The sequence below is a fragment of the Onychomys torridus genome, chromosome 3 (assembly GCF_903995425.1).
Source record: "Onychomys torridus chromosome 3, mOncTor1.1, whole genome shotgun sequence".
Lineage (NCBI taxonomy): Eukaryota > Metazoa > Chordata > Mammalia > Rodentia > Cricetidae > Onychomys > Onychomys torridus.
The window spans coordinates 120,592,348-120,598,086 of NC_050445.1; the positions used below are offsets into that span (position 1 = coordinate 120,592,348).

The 5,739-nt window shown below is 38.6% G+C and overlaps 1 non-coding gene across 1 annotated transcript; it reads right to left on the minus strand.

Annotated features, from left to right (window-relative positions):
- Positions 1 to 4,633: 4,633 nt before the first annotated feature.
- LOC118581001 lies at positions 4,634 to 4,829 on the minus strand. Its single transcript, XR_004944642.1, has one exon. It is a non-coding gene; the product is annotated as a U2 spliceosomal RNA (small nuclear RNA).
- Positions 4,830 to 5,739: the final 910 nt, after the last annotated feature.

A 5,739-nucleotide genomic window follows, 5' to 3' on the forward strand; every position in this document is an offset into this window, starting at 1 on the left:
AGAAAGCACTGTAAGGAGAGTAGCTCTCGTCTGTGGCTGCAGGAACATGAGGCTGGGTGGTGGTGGTGGTGGATTTCTTGTAACTATAATAATTAGAAAACAGCAAGCAAGAAATTATGGCATTCATCTGGCCTTCTCCTTTACCCATTTTTATTCAGTCTGGATACCAGCCCATTGGATGATACCACCCATGTTTATGATTGGTCTTCCTTTCTCAGTTCAGCTTCTCTGGAAATTCCCTCAGAGAAACTTTAAGAGATGTGTCTCCAGATGAGGGCAGATCCAGCTAAGTTGTCAATCAAGATTAACTATCACAGTGTCAAAGACTCCAAAGGGTGAGGTCAAGGAAACACATTCTTGGTTAGAACATAGTTCAACCACTGAAAACCAAAGCCAGAAGAAAGGCTTAAAAACTACCAGAGGACAAAGGGATGCTATATTCAAATAAACAGCTGTAAATTTGATAGTTAACTTTCAAATACAACAAAAACAAGCAATATCAATAGGACTAGATTGTTACAGTCTAGTAAAAATTATTTGAAAAGTCCAAGAAACAACATGTGATCTTGTTAAACTTGAAGGTCAACTTTATGCGACCTGAATCAACTAAAAGTTATGCCTTTGGACAGGCACATTAGAGCATTCACAGGAAGTATTAACTGAATGGAGAAGATGGTCATTCACTGTTGGAAGAAGACACACATATAAAGAGGTCTAGAAAAGAGTCACTGCTGTTTGCTGCCCTCACAGCATGTTGGTGAGTGCATCTCTCTCTGGTGCTGCTACTACTGCCATTCTCCATTGACTTCAGACTCAAAATTCTCCACTCTTCCAAAAGTTACTGAAGACCAGCAGTTCTCTAGGAATCTTCCAGGCTATTGGCATTGAATGGGAAGGTGAAGCACCCAGATTCACTGATAGATTCTCCTGTGTGTAGATAGCAGATAGCCACTGTTAGTCTACCAAGCCCTATCTATGTTAACCTGTGAAAAATAAATCCCCTTTAACAGTGTGTGTGTGTGTGTGTGTGTGTGTGTGTGTGTGTGTGTGTGTATTTAGTTCTGTTCCTCTAGAGAACCCTGACTAACACAGACATGCAGAAATATGATTTCTTCTTTGCTATAATACTGGTCCTTGGCCTTTCCCCCAATTCTACATTTCCTCTTGATTCCAGATCAAGATGGTCTTTACAAACATTTCCATTGGGTCTCATTGTCTTAAAGCCATAATATCCTGAAAGGGGGCTACAAACTAAATTTGATGAAAACATGACACTTCTTTTCTTGTTAAAGGACAACCACTGATATTGATAACTTTCTAAAAATAACCTTTGATCTTCAGGGTGATCTTAAGCAAGATAACTTTATCTAGAAGGAAAGAAACATGTTGCTAATACTTGTATTTTAAAATGAGAGAAGAGGAAACAGATAACAAGCCATATAAGGTTAACAGAACAGTCACACAGAAGTTCTGAAGGCCAAGTTCCAATACAACATGCCACACAAATGAAGCCAAGGCAATTTAAGCCTATACATCTCACCTTTGTTCTCCCACAAAGTCTTAACTTGTGAAAGAGTAACTAACAGGGAAAAAATATTAACATCATTTTTAAAAAGTAAAGGGGACTTTATGAAACATCTTTGAATAGCCTGTGTATGAATTTACTTTGCTATAATATCAAAAGTTGTGTTCTTGATTGTTTTTGTTCTTTGGCTCTTTTGGAGGCCTGCCATCCAGCTCACAAATAAATCATACCATGAGGCTTATTCTTAATTATAAATGCTCAACTTTAGCTTGACTTGTTTATTGCCAGCTTTTCTTCACTTTAAATTACCCCTTCTACCTTTTTGCCTCTGGATTTTTTTCCTTTTCTTACTTCTGTAATCTTACTTTCACTCTTATTCTGTGGCTGGCTGTGTGTTTTGGGGGGGGGCTGGTCCTTTCTTTTCTTGGTTCTTTCTCTCTCTTTCATCTTTTCTCCCTTTTTCTCCTTCTATTTATTCTCTCAGCCTGCCAGCCCCACATATCCTTCCTCATGCTTTGCTATTGGCCATTTGGCTCTTTATTAGACCATCTGGTGTTTTAGACAGTTAAGGGAACATAGCTTCACAGAGTTAAACAAATGCAACATAAAAGAATGCAACACATCTTTGCATCATTAAACAAATGTTCCACAGCATAAACAAATGCAACACATCTTAACCTAATATTCTATAACAAAGTTGACCTTTCTCTACAGGAGCCAACTAACAGGTTTGCAAAGAGAAGGATGAGGTGTGAGTCTGGATGACAATAGTACAGGTGAATGAGGTAGAATATTCCTGGCTTAGTTAAAAGCCTATTCAAGTATTCAGTGACAGGCTGTGGAGCATGTCCTGATCCCAATCAATCTTCCAACATGGAGAGTATTTTGTGTATGAGCAGAAATATTAAGAGAAATCCAAACCATGAGAATATTACAGCATGCAAAGGAGCTTGGCCACCAGGTGGAAGAATCTGCAACAGATTTTTAAAGAGTGAGAGACTTTCTTGTGCAAATAAAACATGAATATAAAATGGAAAATATAAACAACTAGTGAGAGAAACAATCCTTAGAGCTTTCTACAGCTTATTGTGCTGATTAAAGGCATAGTTAAAACGTTTTAAGAGAATATTTTCCAATGAAAATCAACATAAATTCACCCAAAGTTAGAAATCAAGATCCATCTTTGATCCTGTCAAGTTGTGAAATGGCATAATAGTTACTCTTTTTCTTGCTGTAAAAAAATACATAACAAAGTAACAATGGAGGAAATGCTTGTTCTGGTTCACAGGGCAGGTAAGTCCTGGTTGCAGGAGCTTAAGACAGCTGGGCAGGAAGTAAAGAGATGTGGTTGCTCTTCTTTATTTCCTTTTTCATTGTTATTTGGTAAAGAATCCCAATTATATTTAGGGAGGGGTAATCTCAGTTAACCTGACCTAGAAACTCCCTCACAGACATGCCAAGATGTTAATAGCAGATTCTAGACCCTGTCAAGGTGACAGTCCATATTAACCACTGCACAGAATGCAAACATCATTTCCTCTCTGCACGTCAGCAGACCACAACTCAGAACACCAGTGTATCTACCCCCATGCCAGAGTTCCATTGAAAGGAAGTGAGTACTGCGAGCAGATATAATATCCAGATTAGAAATGCTGCACCAAGGAGTGGCCTGGTGAGATGCCAGCGTCTGTGTTGTCCTTCTTGGTGAACGGCATTGGGTTTCTCCAGGGGATAGGATGGTAATGAACTATCTGATTACATATCTTGTTTGGAAAGATCTTGATCTAAAAATAACACATCTCATGATCCTATAATGAGTTCTGCAACAGAATGGATGTCTTCACTCTGAATGTAAGCATACCCTCTAATTTCACCTTTCAGATTGGCAGTTTTAAATAATGCTTAGCACTGTCAAGGGTTTGAAAAAACAACGTTGACGTTTTTTTTGGGGGGCGCAGAGCTAGAGATGTAGCTCAGGGGTAGAACAGTTGCATTCAAAAGATGAACTCAATTTTATGAAGGCGTGACACTACAGGGAGAAGAAAAGAAAGTAGGAAAAGTGAGTGGTGGTATCTCAGTTCTCAAACTTCTCTGAGACTTTATATAAAATTTCTGCCTTTGTCTGCCAGGAATCATGCGACAGAATCAGAAAATCTCCCTGAGTAACCCAAACAATAGAACTAGTCTATAAAAGAACACAAGAAGTCTCAGATAATAAAGGCCAATTCCAATGGCCTCAGGTTTATCCATGGGGTCCACATGGTAGGAGGAGAGAGATGACTTCTGCAAGTTTTCTTCTGACTTTCACATATACACACGATGGTATTTCCACACAAATAAAAATAAGAGAAACCTTTTTCTACACAGTGAGACAGGCTCTCTCTCATTATGCCCTGGATTACCTAGACAGAATTCACCATATAGAGAAAACTAATGTCAAACTCATAGAAATCCTCCTGCTTCTGCATCCTAAGTGTTAGATTTAAAGGTGTCTCCCACCATGCCTGACTCAAATATAATAAATGTATTTTTAAGATGCATGGAACTATTTTAGATAGAAATTTGACCACATAATTCAAAAGGAACTCCTTTTTTTCTTTGTATCATGACACAATCACATCAGCTTGGGTCCCTGATCAAGGAGACACAGAATATGGACTCCAGATGACCCAGAGTGGCTATTAGGAGGTATTATGTCCCCCACTGTGCCTAGGGGCAGTTTGTTAATACAATATAACCTACCCTATTCTAACAGATGCAGAGAAATGAACTCTTATGGAAAAATCAGTCAAGTATGAGAACCACATAGTCTCAGACATCAAACTTAAATCCAAATCTCTGTCATGTCCTACTTGTGTTTACTTTGTCATGTGCCCTGATACTTACGTTACTCCACTCTGGATTCTGTAACAAAATGTCCCATGCTGGATGGGATAAGCAGCAGAAATTTATAATCTAACAGTTTCATGGGCTAGTTTTATGGACAGGTCAGATTCTGAAGAAGAAGCCATTCTTCTGAGCCCTTACAAGGTTGGGGGAAGGAGACTCTAGCATTTCTTTTAAGAATGCTAATCTCACAGGATCAAGCCCCACACTTATGATCTCATGGGAGTGTAACTACTTTCTAACTGTAAGCAAAGATGCTGGCTTTGAGGCCTTCAATAAATAGGGGAAACACATCCATTCAGCCCATAAGTGCCCCTGAGCCTGTTTTCTCATCACTTGTGTGGAGAGATAAACAGACATATTAAACTGATAAGAACAGATATTAAAATTAATCTTAGCCAAAGGGCTGAGAAGTGATTAAATGGATATGTTCATTATATTAGTAAATAGTTACTTGCTGTTTTAAATCACGGAGAAGCTGGCTCAGGAAGTAATTTGTAGTTACTTATTTCAGGCTCAAACATGGTTGTCTCAAATTCCCTCCAAGCTGGCAACCCTAACTTTGTGACAGGGAGGGAAGAGACCATGAAGACAGCTTAAGAGTAAAACCATCATGACGTTGACAACAGCTAGAAAATAAACTATTTCCAGCAGGTGTTACTGTTGTTTGTTCCATGATATACTGTACCTATAGTGTGAAAAAGAAACCAGAAGTTCAGCCATGACAAGCTCAATCATAGAGTAAAATCTTAATGGAGAACTGGAGCAGATGCCCCAAACTTCGCCAGGGTGATTCTGCTAGATGTTGTTAACACCCAGGTTGATGATGTCATCTTTGTTTTCTGTTATTTATTCTTTTACTTGAATGTATCACTCAAGTGAATACTTTACTCTGTCCAGGACTCTGTCTCTCAGGAACTTCAGCTGACTACCTAGTTGCCTTCTGCAGGATGTTTTGAGTGCCTAATTTGATGATGTTTTACTATCTATCTGCTTCTTTAATCTGCCACTTGCTGTTCATTCTTTTATTTTTCCTTACTACATGCTTAATAAATTCACTGATTCAAACACAAAAATATGGCTGTAATAAATAAATCTCCATATTATCTATAAGTATATATGGACCATACAGAAATATACATATACACAAGTGCTTGTTCAAATATCAGTCCCATTCTAGGTTTCATTACATGTAATAACATTCTCTATAGTCTACCCCCAAGTCACACCATATAGAAAATGATCTACCACCACTCAGTGGTGGGTGTACACCTTTAATCCTAGCACTCAGAATGCAGAGGCAGGCAGATCTCTGTGAGTTCAAGGTC